The sequence below is a fragment of the Tenrec ecaudatus genome, chromosome 10 (genome assembly GCF_050624435.1).
Source record: "Tenrec ecaudatus isolate mTenEca1 chromosome 10, mTenEca1.hap1, whole genome shotgun sequence".
Taxonomy (NCBI): domain Eukaryota; kingdom Metazoa; phylum Chordata; class Mammalia; order Afrosoricida; family Tenrecidae; genus Tenrec; species Tenrec ecaudatus.
In genome coordinates this window covers 15,303,896-15,327,172 of record NC_134539.1, presented here as the reverse complement: position 1 = coordinate 15,327,172, position 23,277 = coordinate 15,303,896, and the positions used below count along the sequence as shown (strand labels likewise).

The window sequence follows — 23,277 nt, the reverse complement described above, 5'->3', positions numbered from 1 at the left end:
TCGATTTCACTTCCCTAGTGTCTTGAAACTCTATTTATTTAAAGTAAATTCTGTGTAAAGAGAGGACTTAAAAAAGGACTCTCATCCCTCTGTCTTCTACATGGATCCGCATTTCTTCTAAGGATGAGAGATCATGCATTACTTCTTTCCATAATGCGGCTGCTGTTACGTGCCATCCGGCTGTGGCTGACCCACAGTGACCTTTCACACAACACAAGGAAACACTGCCCAGTCCTGAGCCATCTCCACAATTGTTCTTATGTTTGAGGCCATCATTGTAGCCATGGTGTCCATCTATCTCCTCGAGAGCCGCCCTCGACTTCACCAAGTATGATGTCCTTCGCCGGACAGTGGCCTCTCTTGACAACATGTCCGCAGAACGTAAGGCAAAATCTTGCCCATCAGATGAGTCTATATGTGAAACCGGGAATCTTGGTGGCACAGTGGGTTATACGTTGGGTCACTAGTTTGAAAGTACCAGCGGCTCCGAGGGAAAAAGCTGAGCTCTCTCCTCCCACAATGATTTACAGCCTCAGAAACCCACAGGGGCCGCTCTACCCTGTCCCATAGCGTCCCTGTGAGTTGGAATGGATTTAATGGCATGGAGTTTGGTTTGGGAGCTTTGATATATGACATTGCTGAGCCTCGTGGGTGGAAATGGCCATTGCTTTATTGTGTCATTGACTCAGAAGGGGAAACCTCTTTCTTGAAGAGCCTTGATTTTGAACCCTGGATAAAGAGATGCCTTCGTCATCAAAGAGTTAGCTGTTTGTGCCTAATTGGCCAAAGACTAACCAGAAAACCTGCTTTCACCGAACTGAATCAGATTTATTGCCTGGTACTCTTGAGGAGTGTTGCTGGAGGAGAGGGAGCGGGGAGATGCCTCTTCTAAGCTGGGCGCCCACTCCAGGGTTTGAAGAGGGTCTGAGGGAACCAGAGATCTGTTGGGATGGTTGATGTTTTGAGGCTGGATTGGGGAAAGCAGGAATTAACTAGAACTGGGGTGCTGTCAGGAGGGAAGGATGACTGAGCAATTTGGGGCAGCCTCTGTAATGAATGAAAATAGCAAAGCCTTCTGATACCAAAAAAAACCTTCCCAAACTCACTGTCATGGAGCCAGTGCTGACTCAAAACGACTCCCTGAGGGTTCTGAGACTGCCACTGTTTATGGGAGTAGAAAGTATCTGATAAGGAAGCAATAATCTCCCAAGGAGGGAGCCATGACAACTCAAGGAGGGAGTTTACAACTGCTGTGTGACCTTGTATGTCACTGATTTCTGTTAACCATGAAAAGACCTTTATCTGAGTCTGCCCTCCCAGCCTGATTAATAGCTGGGGTCTCTTTTTGCAGTCTAAGCGGATTTTAACTCTTTCAGGGTGCCGGGATATTCACTGGGATACATGCCGTCACTGTCATGTGACTCAGTGATAGAGTCCTGGGCTCACAGTGGTTTAACTTCACAGAAACGGTTCGAGCAGGCATCAGGCAACACTGAAGGGTTGTGGCGAAGCCATGCAGTTTCTTAACAGGTGTCCATGTGGAGCATTCAGAACCTTTCCCTTTTAATGATGTCATACTGGGTCACTCGTTGGGCTGTTCACCATGAGGCTAGGAGTTCAAAACCACCAGCTGCTCTCAGTAGACAGACGAAGCTTTCTCCTTCCATAATGAGTTACCGTCTCATCGACCCACAAGAGCAGTTCTACCCTGTCTCTTAGGGTCGCTAAGAGTCAGAATTGAGTCCATGGCAGTCAGTTTGATTTTGAGGGTTTTTTTCCCAGGCCTGTCCCCATGTCCCTAGCTCGGTGGCCCTTCGGTGTTAATCTACTGGTGTCTGCAGCTCACTACAGGTGGACACCACTTGTCTATCCCAGTTCCAGCAGATGCCTCTTTCAAGGCTCCGTATTGTTCCTCACTGTTCTTTCATCCTGGATTTCTCTCCTCCTTTTGTCTCCACCCCTATTCTATTTAAAGAAGCACAAGGACCTTTTCTTTCAAGAGCTGCCCTGGTGAAACTGTTAGTATCTTATCTAGCACTTGGACAACAGCACTTTGCCCACACTCTGCTTTGTGTTGCTTTCATTCATTCTCTTAAGCACAGGGCAGCTTTATAGATTGTCCGTGATATTTGAAGCAAAACGTCATTTTACCTACTCTCCCAGTCCCAGGGCAAATTCTGAACTGGAGGTCCTTGGTCTTCATTATGGTACTCTTGTTGTGAGAGAAGGTGGAACAGCTTGTGAGGCTTTATATACAAATATATATGTGTGCACAGTGCACACACACACAGTGGCGCAAATGGTTAAGTGCTCAGCTTCAAGTTGGCCTTTTGAACCTCTTCAGAGGTGCTTTGGGACAGGGCCTGACAATCTACTTCTGAACAATCAGAGTCAGTGAGAATCTTACCGAACTTCCTTCTACTCTGACACACATGTGACCACCATGAGTTGGAACCGACTTGCTGGCATCTGGGGGTTTTATATGTAGCTATAGATATACAATGTGTGATCAGATGCTACCCAGTCAGTTCCAGCTCACAGCAGCCCTGTGCTCAATAGAAAAAGGCTCAGACCTGAACTGTACTCACAGCTGTTGCTATATTTGGACCCCTGGTAGCCAGCTCTTCCTCTTTTTCACTAGCCCTCGGTCAGGTGTGAGAGCCTCTGCCAGAGGCTGGTTCCTCCTGCTACTTCTCTAACCTGCTTGAGAGGAAAGGCTCCATCAACACTCTTCTCCTTTGGTCTTCTTTACCCAGTGGCCAGCTTTCACATGCGTGACTCCTAAAAGTGACCTCTTTGCCCATTGACTTGTTAAAGAGATCTTGTGGGGCAGATTTCCTAGTACAATACGTGGTTGATTTCTTGATGGCTGCTTGCTGGTAGTGTCCTGGTTACAAATTGGGCTGCTAAGCGAAAAGTCAGCATTTTGTAACCACCATCTACTTCTGGAGAGGAGGCTTTCTACTCCTGGAGAGGAGGCTTTCTACTCCTGTAAAGAATTACAGTCTCGATTACAAGGATCCACATGTGACCTCCTCCTTGGGAGATAGACGGCAGAGAAGTGGGGGAAGGGAGACTCCGGATAGGGCAACATATGACAAAATTACAACTTATAAATTATCAAAGGCTTATGAGGGAGGGGGAGCGGGGAGGGAGGGGGAAAAAAAGAGGACCTGATGCAAAGGGCTTAAGTGGAGAACAAATGCTTTGAAAATGATTAGGGCAAAGAATGTACGGGTGTGCTTTATACAATCGATGTATGTACATGTATGGATTGTGATAAGAGTTGTATGAGCCCCTAGTTAAATATAAAAAATGATTAGGGCAAAGAATGTACAGATGTACTTTATACAATTGATGTATGTATATGTATGGATTGTGATAAGAGTTGTATGCGCCCCTAATAAAATGTTAAAAAAAAAAAAAAGAATTACAGTCTCAGAAACGCCCAGAGGCAGGTCTACCTAGTCTAGAGGGGTCACTATCAGTCTGGTTTGTCGGGCAGCGAGTTTGGGGTTTTGGAGTTGAGTTCCATGAATGTTAATTGTCAGCTCAACTTCAATTTTTTCCTCTCCATTCATCATGTGCTGTTTATTGGTCCAGTTGTGAGGATTTTTATCTTTCTTATGTTGATGTGTAATTCACATCGAAGCTGAGCCAGATCCTTCAATCTTCCTCAATAAGGGCTTCAACTCCTCTGGGCTTTCAGTGAGCAAGGCTGTGTCATCTGCATATCGTAGGCTGTTAGTGAGCCTTCCTCTGATCCTGACGTCGTGTTCTTCTTTATGTGGCCCATGGGTATACATGTCTAATATATCTGTATTTATTTACTTACAGGTGCACGTGTATGTTTGTACAGTTGCTTCTGGAGAAGGTTTTCATCGGATGCTCATGGGGGTAGAAACCCAAAGAGGTAAAGAATATTATACTGTTGTGGAATGGGCACTCTGCCACTCAAACAGATGGGGGAGAGGACAATAAGCAACCTAGAAATCATGAATGTGCATCAAATGTGGGTGCTTAGGGCATGGTACCCAGCTGGGCAGGTGGAGAACGTCATCCACCCAAAGCTGCCAAGGGCTATTAGCCAGTGCCTATTAAGCTCTGGACTGCACTGACTTTTGGAAATTGCTGTAAAATCCAGTGCTCCCAAGTCACGGCCCAGAAGCACGGTTGTTGGCTGAGTTTACATACATACACATCCTGACCATGCCTTTGTTGAGAAGCTAAGTTGGCAGTGGCAGCAATACAACTCGTCATTGTCTCCTTTTTCTATTCCCATATAAATATTAGTTTGATTAATAATCACATTCTACTCCATCACAGGCACCATGAAGTAGACTAGAAATCTGGATGGAAAAAAAAATAAGAGCATATGTACATCTTTTTTTCATACTTGGAGTAAATAGAGAAACTCCTCAGGATAGTTTCAGGATGCTGGATCTCCCTTCCTTCCCTCATTATGACTGAGCTGTCTGAGTATATGGGTCGCAGTCCAATACAGGCCCATCTAGGGTTAGCATGGATGACCTAGCTATGTGGCGTGACTTTCCAGTAAGGGGTAGCTGCTGCGGTGGTTGTGGGGTGCTGCAGAGCAGGTGCTGACTCTTAGCGAGCTCATGTACTGCCAGGTGCTGTTCCAGCTCACTCTTAATTGTTCTGTTCCAGCTCACTCTTGTAGTCACTGTTATAATCCATCTACTCAGGAGTTCCTTAGGTACCCGATTTTATGTTAACTGTTCATACTAAATCATGATTTTGAGAATGATTTTCCTGCCACTTTTTCCTGCTCAGGACTTTCCTAAAAAAAAAAAAAAAAAGTTCTCGATGGAATTGATTCCACTGTCAAGACAAAGGCTAATTCGTGGACAAATAAAAATAAAAAGAGCCATGAAAAATACGCACTGTTCCAATTGTCCTGTGCAATCGTGTGTCCGTCAACGGGTTCCTGTTCTGGCGCTTGTTGAGATGGCTGTCCACATTACTCCCTCCACAGGGAAGTGTGGTGAGAGGGCAATACAGCACGTGACTGTGGTACCTGATTTTTTGAGGGGGTGCCATGTGCTTTCTTTCCCCCCCAAATCAAAATCAAACTCACTGTCGTCCCATCGATGCCGACTCACAAGGAGCTTATAGAACAGGGGACAACTGCCTTTGTGGATTTCTGAGACTGTAACTCTTTACGGTAGTAGAAAGCCTCACTCCTCTCCTGCGTGGCTGGTGGTTTGGAACTGCCAACCCTGTGTTTAGCAGTCCAACACATAACCCCTACACCAGGATGGCTCTTCCTTCCCCCAAGTGACTCCTTAGTTACATTGATGCCTTTTTTTTTTCAAACACACCACATGTCAGGGGCCACACTTTGAGTACTCTGAACTAGGATTCAAGGTTAACCAACAGGTGTTAAACTAAGATAAAACACATGAAAAAAAATATGTATCTAGCAGGACAAGGTACTGTAAAGGCCCAACCAAGGGACTACTGTGTGTTCATGCTGTGTAAGTGCTGTGGTGAGAGGGAGCTTTGGGCATGTGGAGTTTGTAGTGATCCCGAATCTGGCTAGGTTGAAGGCTAACAAAGGGGGAGATTATCGGGCATGCTGGGATAGGCAGTGAAGGAAATTCAGGTGAGTATGTGCAGCCCTCCCAGACTGGTAGTTCCTGTTCCTGGAAGCCCAGATGAGAGGTAAGTAGGGATCCATTTGGAAGAAGGGGTGGGTGGGCATCCTGTAGGCTAGTACTTCTTCCTGAAGTATTCTTTAGCTGAAGTGAAGGGGTGGGGTGGGGCATGGAGGAAGAGAGGGTGGCGGAGGCCTGCCTTTCTTTCTGGTGCTTCCCAAAAATTTTAATGTAGACCAGGAGGGGGCTTGTTAGCAGTGCTGAGTCAGCCTACTTTTCCTAGGCTTCTGGGATGTCAGAAGTACACAGTCAAGCTCCTCTGCGGTATAGATTTAAGTTGCTGACAGGAATAACAAGTTGGGGCAACCTTAAAGGAGCCCAGGTAGTGCCTTGGTTAAAGTGATGGGCTTACTGCTCTTTACACGTTTGGCGGTTCGAATCCGCCAGCGTCTATTCTCCTTGGAGAAAGGTGAGGCAGTTTCAGTAACCATGGCAGTCGCAGAAACCCCATGGGAGTTTGGGTTTGGGGCAGCCACTTTGCTAGAGGGCAGTGCTTTGAAAGTCTTAAGAGGATCACGTGGAAATGTTGCTAAACTGTCGGTAGTTTCAGCAGGCCTGCATCTGTGCGTCCTGGACCAACCAGTTGATGTGGATGCTTTGGGCTGCACATGGGAGCAAGGTACCCAGAGCCACCGGAACGCTGTCGCGGGGAGGACGGGTCTGCGGGGGAAGGAGGGTAAATGCAATCCCTGGAGGAGAGTCCCTCGGCGGCGGCAGGGGGGGGGGGGCGGCGCGGGAGCGGAGACAAAGCGGGAAGCCAGGTGGCCGCGGCGTCAGGTGCGCGCGTGCGGGCGCTGCGCTCCGGGGGCCCGCGGCGCGATTCCGGCTCTTGCGGCCCTCGGCGGCTCCCGTCGCGGCTGCCCGGCGCGGCGGGGACGTCGGCTGCCATCCCTCCGCTCGCCGGCGGGCACCTACAGGGCCCGGCCTCGGTGCCCAGCTCCCGGAAGCGGAAGGGGAGCGCGGCCCGGCTTGGGCGGCGGCGGCGGCGGCTCGGGAAGGGGAGGAGGAAGAGCCTGGCAGCCGCGAGAGCCGCAGCCACGGCGAGACGCGAGCCCGCCGGCGCCGGTGAGTAGGTGCGGGGCTCGGCGGGCCCTCGGCGCCCGGGCCGTGGCGCGCTCACCTGTTCCCGCCCCACCGGGCCGCCCCCGCCCCGGCTCAGCCCGCGGCCTGGCCTCCCAGACGCGTCCCCACACTCTCCATCCCTACCCCACCTTTCCTGCAGCCGGTGCTGGTGGGTGCCTGCCTGCGGGGTGGGGCGCATTGTGAGTAGCGTCCCCGCCCCTGTAACCAGCACCCTCACCGCCCCACCTCTGCCGGACACCTGCCCCGGCACGGGGCGGCACGGGGCGGCACTGGGCACCGGAGTCCTGTGGGCGCTGGGAGCCTTTCATTCATTCCCAGACCGCCCGGGAGACGCTTGGAGGACTTGCAGGAGGAGGGAGATGTGGCTGCTTTATTGGCCTTAGTCTCCTGCTTCCAGCCTCCATCCGAGGCACTTGGTACCATTCCCTCCGATAGGTCGCCGGGATTTCGGTGGAGAGGCCTCTTGAAGTTCTGGGCTCTCTGCCCCCAGCTATATCTGGGTCACCGTTCAAGATCCCTCGTGAATTCAGGAAAGGATGTCTGTTCTCCAGGCGTTAGGAGGACCTAACCAGTCATTACCCACAACTATTGGGATCTGGCATCTATAAAATTACAGGAGGGGTCGAAATCAAGGTCATTGCCGGCCGGGTCGTAAATCATAGTGTAAAGTTACAGTCGGATAAGGAAGTGCACGTTAAAAAGATGGGCATGGAACCGTGCTCCCGTGTACAGGGATATGTGTATCGCAAAGAAAAACCACCACATCGATTGTGGAAAGCACTGGTGGCTGCAATGGGAGCGCCCGCCCCTTTGTACTACAGCGTCCTATCTTATCAGGTTTTGCTTATTTCCAAGATAAGTGTGGGGAGAGGTAGCAAGTCTCCTGTTTGCTATCTCCCAACGCAGCCAGGTTTGAAGAGATAAAAGATGAGCAAACAATCAGAAATAAAGACTCCTTGAAAGATTGGTGTGGCTGCATTCCTGCCCCACTGCTACCCTTAGCTTGTGAGGTCGTGGACAGGTCAGTGATCCAGGCTGTTTTCTTATCAGGGAGTCACACTCAGTTTTCTAAGTGTAATAATAATAATAAAATTAGTGTGACAGTGTATTAGCTAAACATTAGCATTTCCACATCTGTTTGCCATATGAGGGCTAACTGAAAGGTCTGTGATTTGAACTCCACAACTGCATTGTGGGAGAACAATCTGGCCATCTGCCTGGGTAAAGATGCTCAGAACAAAACAAAAACAACTAAACTCCCAGTCACTGAGTAGAACTGCCCCTGTGGGTTTCCAAGACCAACTCTATAGGACTAGGAAACCTCGTCTTACTCTCGAAGAGTTCCCGGTGGTTTAGAAATGCCGATCTTGTGGTTAGCAGCCCAGAGTATAACCCAGAAAGCCCCCAGGGCCCCCCTCTTGGATACCTCATGAAGCAGTTAAGCTCTACCTTGTAGTTTTACTGTGAGTTGAAATGGACTGGACCACATGGGTTTGGTTAGTTTTGTGTATTTTTTAAAAATGTGATACATTTAAACATTATACAATTACAAATAGTAACCTGCATAAGTATTGGTAGGTGCCGGCCAACCCAGTGTGACTCACAGCCACCCCAGGAGACACAATAGAGCTGATCCAGAGGCCGTATCTATTTGAGACTAAGTCAGCAGGTGTTTCTCCCAAAGATCCTCTCAAAAACCGGAAAACGCCTCACCTTTGAGTGGATTCCAATTCATGGTGCCCCTGTAGTTTCTGAAACTAAGTCTTCACTCCTCTATATAGTAGAAAGCATTGTCTTTCTCCCTTAGAGCAGCTGGTGGTTTCAAACTGCTGATCTTCTGGTTAGCAACCCAATGCCTAACCCACTGCACCACCAGGGCTCTTTAGAAGAAAGACTTCCCTGGCCTGGAATTGAACCCCATTAGTGCCAGTCAGAGCACTGGATCCTAAACAAGACATCAACCTTTCACAGCAGCCGAGGGCTGTGTGAAGAAGTATTAATATATTCTGTCAAAAAATGTATAATTCTACAACTGTTTTTATATAGAACTACTTTAGCATTTTGGATGTCAAGCAACAGGATTATATTCCAAAACCCAAACCCGTTGCTGTGCGTTAATTCTGACCCATGGTGACCTGGTGGGACCGTGTACAACAGCCCTTGTAGTACCGCTTTCCAAGGCTGTGAGTGTTTGCAGAAGCAGTCTGCCGTGTCTTTTTCCAGTAGAGCAGCCAGTTGGGTTTGAACCGCTGACCTTTCTTTTAGCGAAGTGCTTTAATCATTGAGTCACTAGGGCCCCTAAGATTCTAGTCAACTTCATTCAACTCACTGCCATTGAGTTTTTTCTGACTCACAGACTCTTGGACCTTTAAAGCTATTGAGATTTCTGTTAAGAACAACACACTTGAGATGCTGGAGTTGGAGCAAATAGTGCATGTTTTAACAAGTAAAATGATGAGAACTGTGTTTCATTGCCTAGCCCTAGGATATTTGTGTAATACGAGAAAAGGATGTTTAGTGTGTCAATGAAATAGCTAAGTTCTACAAACAGAAACCAGTGGATCAGTTTCGCTAACTTGCCATGACCCAGTTTCTGCCGTTCACAGCGACTGACTCAGAACCAGGGGAAAGGTGCATGGACCATTTTGGTGGCCTGGCATTCAGCTTAATGCTGTGAGTGTGTGATGAGCCTGACTGAGAAGTCTAGTGAGTCTCCAGGAAGCTGGCTTCTGGAATCAGAGTGTGAGTCAGGGTAGGCTCAGGTTGTTTCCAGCGCAGAAGGCTGCTTAGTGGTAAAACAAGTGCTGTTAGTCAGCACAGGAACCAACCAACCTAGGACCACAGTGGATTTCCACTCATAGCGACCCTGCAGGGCAGCATAGAACCTCTCTATGAGTGTTCCGAGATGCTAAATCTTACCAGAGCACAGCGTCTCGTCTTTCTTCTGCAGAGCAGCTGGTGAGTTTGAACTGCCAACCTGGAAGGCAGAGGAAGTCATTTTCACTTCCCTGAGATTGTTTGTGCCCTCAGTTTTCACCCTCCTGGTCAGACATGCAGGCACTGTGTATTACTGCAGTGGTGCTTAGTGGCGGGATCCCTGCCTTTAATGAGGGGCGTCCATTCAGTTCCACCCCATCAATGTACCTGAAGGGCAGCCACTACTTGTCCGCCACTCGAGGTGAGTATGGTGCTTTGATGCTAAATAGATTTCAGTGGCACTTCCAGGTTAAGGCAGACTAGGAAGAAAGATGTGGCAGTTTACTTCCACAAAATTAGCCAGTGAGAACCCTGTGGATCACCCTGTTGGATTCATTGTACATGGGGTCCCCAGAGATGGCGGGGGGTGGAGTGGGGGGGGGCTGATTCCACAGCAGCTAACCAAGTAAGCCACTTATAGCAGTCACCTTGCCACACAAGATATCAAAGGCAACTAAGCATCTAGATTGGGGAATCACTACAGCCTTTGGTTACAATCAGAAATATCTGTACTACTTTGGATTAAAAACCTAGGTGAGAGACAAGAGTAAATGGAAAAGCACTAACCAGGGCCATTTTTAGTGTGTTGAATTTTCCCAGTTTGGAAAGCTCATCTTTGTAGAAGAGGGAGGCAGAACTCTCCTTGGTGACCAGCTTCCTGGCCCAGGTGGAAGCTTATTTCTTTATTTAGTTCCCCCTTTAGATAGGCCCTGGGGAAAATGTGCTGTTTTCAGTTTTGTCGTCTACCTTCCAAACCTCTTTTCCATTGCTTTTCCTTTCAGAGTAGATCAATCTCCTTCCCCCTTTGAGGCGTAGGATCTGTAACTGCTCTCTTCGCCTTTTGCTGGCCCTCCCAGAAAACAGTGGGCCAGGTAAAAATTTGCTTCTTTGTCATCCATTGATTCATTTTAATTAAAATTTCTTGTGCTCATGCTTGATCTCAACCAGCCTTCTGATTTTATGCCTTTGATCTGTAATTCAGGAATAAATAACATTTTCACCTTATTGCAGAATTTTCAGCTTTAGTAAGCAGGTGTAGAAAGATTTTATTTTCTTTGTGCTCTTAAACCTTTTCAGCCTTGGTAAAGCTTTGAAAAAGGAATCTAAGTTAGGCTTAAAAATAATCTGTCTTGGTGCCGTAGGACCTCCTTTCCTTGTTGGAAGAGCCTGACACACTCGCTTCATTTCTGGCCCTTATAGTAGTTGCTGGCTTTCCCCAAGCACTGTTTTACTTGAGTAAAAAGGTTATTTATTCTTACCTGCCCCTCCCCCCCAACTCTACTCACCTCTACTTCTCCACTACCTTTAGCTGTTTTGCACACCTCTCTCCCCCTGTAAACCAAGGTTCCCTTGCCGGCATTTTGGACTGACTAAGGGGCGCAGGGAGTTGGAATCAACTCCATGACTGAGAGTTTGGTCATTGTTTTGTTTTTAAAAGATTTGGTATTTTCAGTTGCTTCATGTGCATGTGTAGGTTGGACTTTGTTTTTGTTTAATCATTTTATTGGGGGACTCTTACAGCTCTTATCACAATCCGTACATCCATCCATTGTGTTGAGCACATTGGTACATATGTTGCCAACATCATTTTCAAAACATTTTCTTTCTACTTGAGCCCTTGGTATTAGCTCCTCTTTTTCCCGCCTCCCTCCCACCCTTGTGTTAAATTATAAATTGTTATTTTTTCATGTCTTATACCGATCCGCTGTCTCCCTTTACCTACTTTTCTGTTGTTCGCCCCCCTGGGAAGGGGTTATATGTTGATCATTGTGATCAGTTCCCCCACCTTCCCCTTACCTTCCTGGCATCGTTACTCTCATTATTGGACCTGAGGGGTTTATCCTGGATTTCATGTGTCTCAAGCTCTTATTTATAACAGCACATGCTCTGGTCTAACTGGATTTGTAAGGTAGAATTGGGATCATGATAGTGGGGGGTCAGGAGGGAAGCATTAAAAAACTAGAGGAAAATTGTATGTTTGGGTGCTATGCTGCACCCTGGCTGGCTCGTCTCTTCCTTGTGACCCTTCTGTGTGGGGATGTCCAATTGTCTACAGATAGGCTTTGGGTCTCCACTCTGCCTCATTTATGTTGATGGGATTTTTTGTTCTGGGTCTTTGATACATGATCCCATAAACACCTCATGATCACACAGACTGGAGTGCTTCTTCCATGTGGACTTTGTGGCCTCTTAGCTAGATGGCTGCTTGTTTACCTTCAAGCCTTTAAGACCTCAGATGCTATATGTTTTGATAGCTGGGCACCATCATCTTTATTCACCACATTTACTTATGTATCCATTTTGTCTGCAGTGATCGTGTTGGGAAGGTAAGCATCACAGAATGCCAGGTTATTAGAATAAAGTGTTCTTGCATTGAGGGAGTACTTGAGTAGAGGCCTGGTGTCCGTCTGCTACCTTAATAAATGCATGTGAATTACAGTACTGGTGAAGAATATTGAAGGTGGTACCCTGGACTGCCAGAAGAACAAATAAATCTATCTCTGCAAAAGTATAGCCAAAATGCTCCTGAGAAGCAAGGACGGTGAGACTTCATCTCATGTACTTTGGACATGTTGGCAGGAGAGGCAACTCCCTGAAAAAGGACATCATGCTTGTTAAAGTAGGAGAACATTCAAATAGAGGCATCCCTTCAACACAATGGCTTGGCACAGTGGCTGCGACAGTGGGCTCAAACACGACATCGTGAGGATGGCGAAGGACTGGCAGTATTTCCTTCTGTTGTGTATAGCACTCTGAGTCTCAGTGGACTTGAGGGTACCTGGCAATAACCATATCACAGCAATACTTAGTGATTTTTTAAAAACAATTTATTAGGGGCTCATACAACTCTTATCACAGTCCATACATATACATACATCAATTGTATAAAGCACATCCGTACATTCTTTGCCCTAATCATTTTCTTTTTTTTCTCTCCTCTTTTCTTTTTTTACATTTTATTAGGGACTCATACAACTCTTATCACAATCCACACATATACATCCATCAATTGTATAAAGCACATCCATACATTCCCTGCCCCAATCATTCTCAAAGCATTTGCTCTCCACTTAGTGATTTTTAATGTTCATCACTCCACACCTTCCAGTTGTTTCTGCTTATTGTTAGATTTCTGGTGAAGTGCATCACTGGAGTATGGTAGTGCTAATAATTAATAAGTATTATTAATTTCCATTTATTTTACACTTATGAAGGAATTACACAAAAGAGCAAGTTTGCGTTTAGAGCATTTTCGGCTTATGTCAGTTTTGTCCAGAATGCAGTGATGAATGACTTGCTCTAAGATGTGCATTTCTGGAGCTTTTGAAAAGAAAAGGAAGTTAAGAAAGGCAACAAGAAGAGACCCGAGGGCTGGGGTTAGTTCAGTGGTCAGTGGCTAACTGGAAAGGCCTGTACTTGGACCTGGCAATCTGGCCCTGTAGATTGTTAGTCTTGGGGAAACCCTGTGGGGCAGTTCTGCTCGTCCTGTAGTGTGGCTGTGAGTCAGAATGGGCCTAAGGCAACAGGTTGTTTTGCTTTTATTTTTTTTTAATTCCAGTTCTGAATCTGCAACATGTGTTTGACCTCTGTGCAAATTTCCTACTCTGTTGGTGAACCACTGAATATTAATGCAATACTTTAATAATTGGATTGCTCCATTAGCTAAGTATTAAATGCAGCTGATGGAGCCCTGGTGGCATGGGTTACACGTTGGACTCCTAATCACAAGGTCAGCAGTTTGAAACTACCAGCAGCTGTGATGGAGAAACACGAGGCTTTCAATTCCCACGAAGGTTTACTGTCTCAGGAACACACCAGGGCAGTTTTACTCTGTCCTGTAGGGTTACTTTTACCCTGTCCTGTAGGGTGTCAAAATGGACTTCTTGGCAGTGAGTGTGATTTTTTAATTTTGTATAACCTGATATTTTAGATAGAACAATTGAACTGTCATTCTTGACCAGTTGTTACTGTTGAATAAATCAGAAGTCCACTGGCTCTATAACTAAGTTTAAAGGTATACGCTGTAACTTCTCAACTTACATTACATTGTAATTGTTAGAGTTAAATTTAATAGATTCCTTTAATACTTTAACACTTTTTTTGGACACTGATGTGGCAAAAACTTTAAGAAAAAAACATGGCCTATACGTTGTTAATTGTATAATTGTATTCTTTCAAATGTTGCATTGTAAGAAAAATATTAATGGCGTATTGTAGTTTTGAGACAATGTGGTAGCGTTTGCCATCCAAAAGTGTCTTTTATTTTTATGGCCAGCATTACTTTCCTACCATAATATTGCCTTTTGATTCCATTATGGTGGTTGGCAGTGGTAGCAGTCTAGCACTGAAATACCTTGGGATACTGGGACGTTACGCCTGCAGTTTAGTGCTAACGAATGACAATGCAGAGTAGGGTTCTTGACTTTCAGCCAATGAATGACTGGAATTTGACTCATGGATGGTTTGACTGGAGTTTGACTTAGAATCACCTCATGCTCGGGCAGAAACTCCCTTCTTACTTTGCGCAGCCATCCTGTGGTTCCAGCCATCGCAATGTGGGAGACCCTGCTCACCATAGCAGAGCTCTTCACCGGACCTCCTGTAATTCTCTGGTGACTTTCCCTGCTCACGTACCTTTGCGACTCTAGATGCGGTCTCTGCTTATAATGAAAGGGGTAGCCAAGGAGACCACTTTAAATTAGCGTAGAGGTAAGAATGGGCACCAGTCACATTTAACAGTCTAACAATACACAGCCTTAGAAAAATTGACCCTGGGAGGGAATACAGGGTTGGTTGGTGAATGGAATCTAGAAGGTGAATGAAAATGTTTTGATCACGATTCAGTGGCTTTTTTCACATCCTTAATACGTAATTGCTTGCTGGTGCTCTGGTAAGCAAGCAGGATGCTGCATGAGCTCCTGGTGTGTCCTTCATGTCCTCTCGTCTCTAAATCAGAACCTTAGGAGCCACTCTGCAGTTTGCCCTCTGCTACCAATTTGATTATCAAGTTCTATCCGTTTAATTCCTAAAACTCTCTCCAGGATGTCCATGTGCATCTTCCCACACCCCATGCTTAGGAGATACACTCCTCGTGGCCATGGTTAGTGTGAGGTTGCCTCATTGCATGCACTTGGTCTGCATGATTTATCCTTCCACACAAGTTCATCCTTCAAATTATTGCTGTTCTTTGTCATCTGGGTTTTAGATTTTAATTTTTGCTTTTTTCTGCCCCAAATCCTAAGAATCATTCACTGTTTCCAGGGTAAAGTCCCACATTTCCTGGCTCAGATAAGCAGCATTTTCTAGCTGAGGTTTGATCTCTCAATCTGTGGATCATGAAATTGGTCTGTAAGCAGGTTTATGTATTTTCTAATGAAAGTGAAATGGACTAAGAAATATTGGAGTGCATCATATGTGCCGTGAAGTTTGCTCCAACTCATAGTGACCCAATGATATCCAACTACATGAAAACACTGCCTGGTCCAGCATCAGCCTTACAGTTATTGTTGGGCTTCAGCCATCATTGTAGTCACTGTCCATCCATCTTGCTGAGAGTCTTCCTCTTTTTCGATGACCCTTGAGTTTACCAAACATAGTGTCTTTTTTTCTGGGAACTAGTCTCTCCTGATGACATGTCTGAATATGTGAGCATAGTCTTGCCATCATCACTGAACAAAGAACATTCTGGTTGTTATTTCCTCCAAGACAGACTTAGGTGGTTCTTCTGGCAGTCCATGATATTTTCAGTATTCTTTACTAGCACCATAATTCAAATGCGTCCATCCTTTTGTGGCTTTATTGTCCAACTTTCACATGCATCTGTGGTGATTGAAAATACCATGGTGGTCTGGTATTTAACCCTCAAGTGACATTCTTGCTTTTCAACATTTTAAATAGATCTTGTGCAACAAATTTGCCCAGTTCAATTCATCGTTTGTTTTGTTTTTTTTTGACTACTGCTTCCATCAGTGTTGATTATGGAGTTGAATAAAATGAAATCCTTGGTCACATCAATCTCTTCTCTGTTTCTTGTGATGTTTTGTATTTGTCCACTTGTGAGGAGTTTGACTTTCTCTATATTAAGTTGTAATCCATTCTGAAAGCTGTTTGAAAATCTTGGATTTCCATTCATGAGTGCTTCAAGTCCTCTAGGGTTTCAGAAAGCAATGCTGTCGCAGCTGCATATCCCAGCCTCCCCACAGCCCTGCCGGCCTCAGTCTTCATGTTAGGCTAGCTTCTCTGATTATTTGTTCAGCACACAGATTGAACTGGGGTAGTGAGTGGATACAACCCTGGTGCACACCTATTTTGATGTTGTTCTATTGATTTCTGCATTCTGCTGGGCCCCCTTTCTTTGGAATGAACACAAGTAGGGATCGCCTCTCGCTGGCTGACCAGGTAGGTTACTGTCTTCCAAATGCCTTGGCCTAGAGAGACCAATGCGTCCCTCCTGTGCTGTCAGTTTGTTGAAACATTTCACTTGGTATTTTGTCAATTCCTAATGCCTTGTTGTTCACTAATGCCTTCAGTGCAGCTTGGACTTCTTCTTCTTCAAAACCACTACTTCTTGATCACAGGCTATTTCTTGAAATGATGGTTGTTCAGTTCTTTTTGGTACAGTGGCGACTATGTGTCTATGTCCTTTTGATGCCGCCTGCATCATTCAGTATTTTATCCATTGAAACCTTTCGTTTTTCATCTCAGAGCTTGATTTTTTTCTTTAGTTCTTTTCAGCTTGATATACCGTATATACTCAAGTATAAGCCGACCTGAATATCAGCCGAGGCATCTAGTTTTGCCACAAAAACTGCATAAAAATGTGCTGAAAAACTCAGCTTATACACGAATATATATGGTATGCTGAATATGTACTTTATTTTTGGTTTCTTAGTGTCTAATGTGGTAAAAGTATGTATAATATTAAACTAAAATTGCTCCTATTTGGAACTCTGTATTCTGTTTATCATTTGTGATTAGAAACTTCTGTCCTCATCCATATCTTGAGAGATAATTTTAATGCTTTCTGTCACATCAGTGATCTCAGAATCTATTGTCATAATTGTGCCATGCAAATTTGATGTAGCCCAAATGATGGTCTTGTTAGGTGCCGTTGAGTCAGTTTCTACTCAGGGAGCATATGGAAACATTTTGTTATCTTTTAAGTTCATTTTTCCAGAAATAAATAATCTTGAAGCCCTTCATGCATAACAGAAGGATATCTGTGCTGTTCTCATCAGTGTTGTTATGCTTCTGCCATTAATTGTAGCCAGGGTCAATCCATCTCTTTGGTGGTCTTCCTCTTTTTCTCTCGCGCTTTACCTGACCAATCCCAGCGATTGGTCCCTCCTGATCACATGCCCACAGTAAGTTAAGGGCTTGCCGTCCTCACTGTGGAGGACCATAGTGGCTGGACTTCTTCCAATACAGACTCATTCATTCTTCTGGTAGTCCATGCTTTATTCATTATTCTTCACCAGCACCTTAATTCAGGTGTACCGATTCTTTTTCAGTCTTCCTTGTTCCATGTATAAGCTTCACATGCATTTTTGGTGTTTGAAAATACCATGACTTATGTTAGGCACATCCTAATCCTCAAAGTGACATTTGGCCAATGCAGCGTATGATTTGATTTCTTGACTGCTGTTCTCCTGGACATTGATTGGGCTGCCAAGTAAAATAAAATTCTTGACAACTTCAGTATGGTGGACACGTGAAGCTTATTGGATTTTATGGGAATTGGGTGGTTTCAAAGCTTCAAAGCATCATGACAATCAAATCCAAAATGTGTTTAGAGGTGCAGTGGAATCTTAAAGCAGTAATCAGGTGGGACTGCATCACATTTTCTGAATTTAAAACTTGTAATTGACATGTTCACAGTTAGACTGTATACCTGCTTTCAGCTTTTATCTTTGTTGTGACAAATCCTCATCTGTTCAACCATATACAGGTCTTCATGGAGAACTCTTCCTGAGCACAGAGCCGTGTGGTGGGGCGTAATAATAAACAAAGAATGAATCAAGATAAAAACCTCTACCTGTGAGTGCTAGAAAAATTACTACCATCTCAGTGAATTTACAAGTGGTAAGTTTGCATTTACTTGTACATTGGGAGGCGTCTGATTTATCTGATACAGTATGCTTGAGTATTTAGAAAGATACCTAGTGTGCAGATAAAGTAAGTCAGCTCTTATGCTTTGATGCACTTATTGTGGGTGAGCAAAATGAAATTGTAGTTGTGCTTATTCAGATTTCTGAAGGTTTAACTTTCTAAACCGAGTTTTGTTTTTAAAGGGGGACATACAATAATATGAGCTTCAGAGAATTTTTTTCTGAATTGTGTTATTTGACTACATATATATTCATGTTTATATATTTGAGGGAGCTTCAAAAAGTTCATGGACAAGTGGAATTGAAAGATAATGGAATTTTTCCATGAAGTATTTGAAGTTCCTACATCTCCCCTTCCTAAGCTGTTGCCCATCCCCCAGCGGCAGCCACTATTAAGTAAATTACTCTTTTTACTTGGCAGTAAGTATAGATAGCCACATGCAGACTTTGATCTTGTTCCTATTTTCTCGCTTCTGTTTCTCTTTTAAAATTGTGCTGGGAAATAAAACCTGCTGCTGTCCAGTTGATTCGGACCCAGCGACTCCTTAGGAGAGAGTGGTCTGTAGGGGTAGATTGCACATCTTTCTCCCATGGAGCTGCTGCTGGTGGGTTCAAACCACCAGCCTTTGGTCAACTCGAAAACAGCAGTGCTACGGATATGTTGAGGAGCCCTGGTGGCATAGTGGTTACACCTTAGACTGCTAAGTGTAAGGTCAGCAGTTTGAAACTACCAGCTGCTGAGTAGACGGATGAGGCTTTCTGTGCCCATAAAGAACTGCAATCGCGGAAACTCACAGGAGCAGCTCTACCGTGCTCTGCCAGGTCGCTGTAAGTTGGAACTAACTCAGCGGTGGTGAATTTGTGGGGGTGGGGTTGTTGTCATGGATTTGTTAGAATTTATTTGATCACTTTTCCATGTGGACATTTAGCTTGTGCTAGATTTGTATAACTACAGAAAGTGCCCTGTGACACTTCACTACGTGTTACTGGAAGAAACCCCTGAGTTGCTCTGATCGGTGCTGCCGAAACGCCGTCCAAAGAGGGTGTGTGCGGTTACAGACACCACTGAATGAATGAGAGTGGCCTTTCTCCATACGCCTACTCTACTGGATCCTCAGACTCCCCAGAATTTTTTTTCAAAAGCTGGATGAAAAATATATCTGTTATTCCACGTTTTCTATTCATTTATTTTCTGTGCTTCTTATCTGTCATGTTCTATTGTATCCAGAGGGACTTTATGTCTTTCAGCTATATTTTTGGTGAACTTTACACTTTAGAACACTCTGTATGTGGTTGAGTATGCCTTCATGCACATCTTCTAAAGGTGTGTTTTTTTTAATTTGGATTTCAGTAGACAGTAAAATCACTGAAAACTGAAGTACCATGAATATGACACAGAGAGCAAGATTCAAATTCACTGGTGGAGACCTTTGAGCCAGGAGGAATGGGATGGGAACCATGTTTACAAGTGGACAAGGAATAGGGCCAGTTTGACCATGATGGAAAGTCATAAAATTTTAAGCTTAGAAGTGTATGTTTGGTTAGAGTTGTTATGAATTATTTTGGCTAACCAGATATTCCAGTTTTCTGTCCTAAGATGCAGTAGTGTTCTGTCATAGTCTTTTCATAAGGCCTTGAATATTTTTCCTGGGAAAACATACGGTGAAATATATAAAGTTGTCTGAAAAGTGGTATCTACCAGAATAGTTTAGACATTGTAAATATTTATGTTGCCTGGTTTGTTAGAGTTGAATTATAATTCTTTTTAAAAGTCTGTGCTGTAGTAATTTACATCATTGCCAAGTTAGTCACTAGTCAAGTATAGTTACCAGATAGCAATCTTTAAAAATGTTGAAGTACCAGTATGACCACTACTTGCATCAAAGGTGGAGTTATGAGCTCACTATTTAATATACAAATTAGTATGTTGGAATCTCTAGCCAATGAAAGTACTTGACAAATGACAACCTTGCTCGAGACCAAATAGCAGCATAGTAGCCAGTTGGGTTGTACCTCCTATTTGTAATAGTTTCTGTTCAGCCACAAGTCATGCCTGGTAGTATTAGCTGAGTGGCATGACCCTTCTGCACTGCTCGTGATGGACTTGTAGTTGTGATCCCACCTGGAGCTTCCAGAAGATCACTGCTCTCCTCTCTAAGATCAATTGCAAGGATTATGTGGCCCTAATTTTTGCTAATCAGGTACATATATATGTATATTTTATAATATTAAGCATCTTATTTGTTTATTGTTTATTTTGCTATTCTAGGCTTACTTTTCCTGTGACATACCTTTTCTCTCCAAGCCTGTCAGATTCTGTCTGCTGCATTTATATCCCGGATAAACTGATGCCTTTAAAACCACTCTTTTCACTCCCTGATACTCTTTGTTGTGAGGAATTTCTTCTGGTGCCAAGAGAAATGTTATTTTCTTGTACAAGTAGATTTTGAAAAAGAGTGAATGAATTATTTCATCATTTTGTTGTGCTGGCAATGTGCTTTTCTGTTTCGAATGTTAATACATTCAGAAATGGTAAAGGTAGCCCCTTGATCTTAGAGAGTAAGTTAATATGTTCAGTACTGGAATTACTCTGCCTTGTGTATAACCTAATTGGAATTCATATTCTGTTTATTAATCCCAAATGGAACTGAAATATTGAAAAGAAGGAGATAATATTGAACATGTTGAGAGACAGCCTGCTGTCATTTTTTTTAAAAGCACTTCATAGTTGGCAAGACTGTACAAAATGAACGTCGTTTTGAAAGTTTCCCTTTTTAGCTCTGTGGATAGCTCTTACCCTTTGAATGTGAGCTCTTAGAGATTTTTAAAGTAAGGGTAACCAAGCAAATTAAGCAGGAAGTTTTATCCTTAATGACTTACTTAATTTTAATGGTACTAATAGATTTTTAAATTTCTAATAGAAAGGTTAAGAAGTGTAACTTTTACTTTTTAAAAGATCTACCAAGTTTTCCCCTTTTTATAATTTGTAAACAACTGCTGCATTAGACCATGGTTGATGTGAACCATTGGGTGGGGATGCACTGGGGTTCTTATCTTCTTCTGACTAATTATTTGCAGGTTTCCTGGAAGAGAGAATAGGGGTAGTCTTATAAAGTGAAATATTCTTTAATCCTTTTAATTGGTTTGGATAGATTTACACCTTTGATGAAGAATACTGGCAAGACCTCTAAGGGAGAGGACCCCCAGCCTCTTCAATCCATCTGTTGTCAATGTTCTTAGGTTGAAGTGGTTCTAAGTCATCCTTGGACTCTCTCCTTTGTACGCCCTAATACCCATCTGGTCAGTAAAATGCACTGATTTGATTCTGTTTCTTCAGTTGGTCCCTTGTCTAAAACTAATTTTGGCTTATGTATTCTTTGAGCCTTCTAATTAGTCCGTGTCTTGAATTTCATTGAATTTCAGTAATTTATTTAAAATAGAATCCTCAAGTAAAGCCCCTGCCCCAGCAGCTTGGCAATGCCTGTGACAGAAGTATTAGCATTCTAACCTGGTCTTCTTAAGCGCTTGGGATAGAAACCTTTCTTACCACGCTCACCACTGAACACTGATGGAAAAAAACAGTAAGTTGCTGTGGAGTTGAACTCTACTCATGGCAACCCCGTGCACACACATGGTCCAGCTGTGCTACTCCGTGTTTTTAATGGCTGTGACCTTTTGAGAGTAGATCATCTCTATGAAGGCAGCTGTGGGTGGATTTGAACCAGCTACCCCTTGGCTAGCAGCTGAGTGCTTATTAACTCTAGGTGCCACCCCAGGGACGCCTCTGTTTTACTGTAGGCAACTTGTAATACCTCCCACATCCTTAACCTTTATATGAAGGAAGTTCAAAAAGTTTGTGGAGATAAAAAAAAAAAGGATTTAAAACAGCGGTTCTCAACCTGTGGGTCATGATCCCATTGGGGGTTGAACGACTCTTTCACAGGGGTCACCCGATTCATAACAGTAGCAAAATAACAGTTATGAAGTACCAATGAAAATAATTTTATGGTGGTGGGCGTGTCACCACAACATGAGGAACTGTATTAAAGGGTTGTGGCATTAGGAAGGTTGAGAATCACTGATTTAAAAGATAATAGAATTTTCCCACAAACTTTTAACTCATCATTTTACTCTGAAGCTAGACTTCACCTCCGAGGGGAAGTCTTACTTAAATGCTAATTTAGTGACTCCTTACCATCTGTGTCCCAGTCTCTACAGTGCTTAAAGCATATGACTAGTACACAGTGGAAGTTTAGTGAGCATTCCTTGAACTGAGTGAGTTCAACTCTTAGCTGTGAATTTGAGGACTTTGTGATGAGCCGTGGGTTAGTGTTTAGTGGACGGCAGTCAGCTGTGTCAGAAACACCTGGAAGCAATTTCCAAACTGCATCTTGTTGTTTAGCTTTACTTACTAAGAAAGGATCTTCAGTAATAGGGTTTAGAGCAGGGGTCCTCAAACTTTTTAAACAGGGGGCCAGTTCACTGTCCCTCGGACCCATTGGAGGGCTGGACTATAGTTTTAAGAAGACTATGAACAAATTCCTATGCACACTGCACATATCTTATTTTGAAGTAAAAAAAATGAAACGGGGCAAAACCACATGATGGGTCAGATAAACGTCCTCCGGCTGGCCGCATGTGGCCCGCAGGCCATAGTTTGAGGACCCCTGGGTTAGAGCATGTCCCTAACCCTCAGGTTGGTGGTTTGAACCCCCCAGCCACTCTGCAGGAGGAAGATCTGGCCGGCAGCTTCCAGAAATGCTGCAGGCTTGGACACTATAGGGGCAGGTCTGCTCTGCCCTGCTGGGTTGCCTTGAGTTGGAATTGACTCAACAGCAGTGAGTGACTCTATAGAAAGTCTGATTCAGTAGTATAAAGTTCCTAGTTGAATCTGGTTTCCTTACAGGTTTGAGAACCATTGTACTAGTTTATCATTGTAAGTACTGTATTGCATTATGTTTTATGGTTAAAGTAGCCCCTAGGTCTTACACAGTGGTTTGTTGTTTAAGATGTAAAAATTATATCTACTTTGTTATGGAAATACTTTAATTCACTTTTTTATAGCTATATTTACAGGGAATCTCAACTCTTAAGTTTTTGCTTGGGAAGTATATTGGCAGTTTTAACTCTACTGAACCTTTTTAAAAATCCCACTTAAATAGGAGTTTTCTTGTATGCATAATAATAAGATAAATTGGGCATTGTTTCATGGATTTACAAATTTTGACAATGTATAGTTGTATAGTTACTTTTTGCTTTTTATTGCCATTTTTCAAATGATTTAAAAAAAATTTGACTGGCATTATGTATACACCAAAGAGCACAAGTATGCAGCTCAGTGAACCTTTGCAGATGAGCGTAAGTCTGAAAGTATTAGTGCAGTTGTATTTTGGCCTTTTACCAAGGACCAAGTGCAGAAGCTATTGCTACAA

The 23,277-nt window shown here is 43.9% G+C and overlaps 1 protein-coding gene across 3 annotated transcripts in view; it reads left to right on the top strand.

Moving 5' to 3' along the window:
• Window positions 1-6,195: 6,195 nt before the first annotated feature.
• Window positions 6,196-23,277, top strand: part of ZDHHC21 (zDHHC palmitoyltransferase 21) — a 66,315-nt gene continuing 49,233 nt past the window's right edge. Inside the window, exons 1-2 of one of the 3 annotated variants that reach the window (XM_075559931.1) lie at window positions 6,196-6,297; window positions 17,686-17,819. The gene's annotated coding sequence lies outside the window, so the exon portion shown is untranslated. Of the gene's footprint in view, window positions 6,298-6,566; window positions 6,744-17,685; window positions 17,820-23,277 lie in introns of those variants that run through there. The other 2 variants (XM_075559930.1, XM_075559932.1) reach the window with 2 other exon arrangements.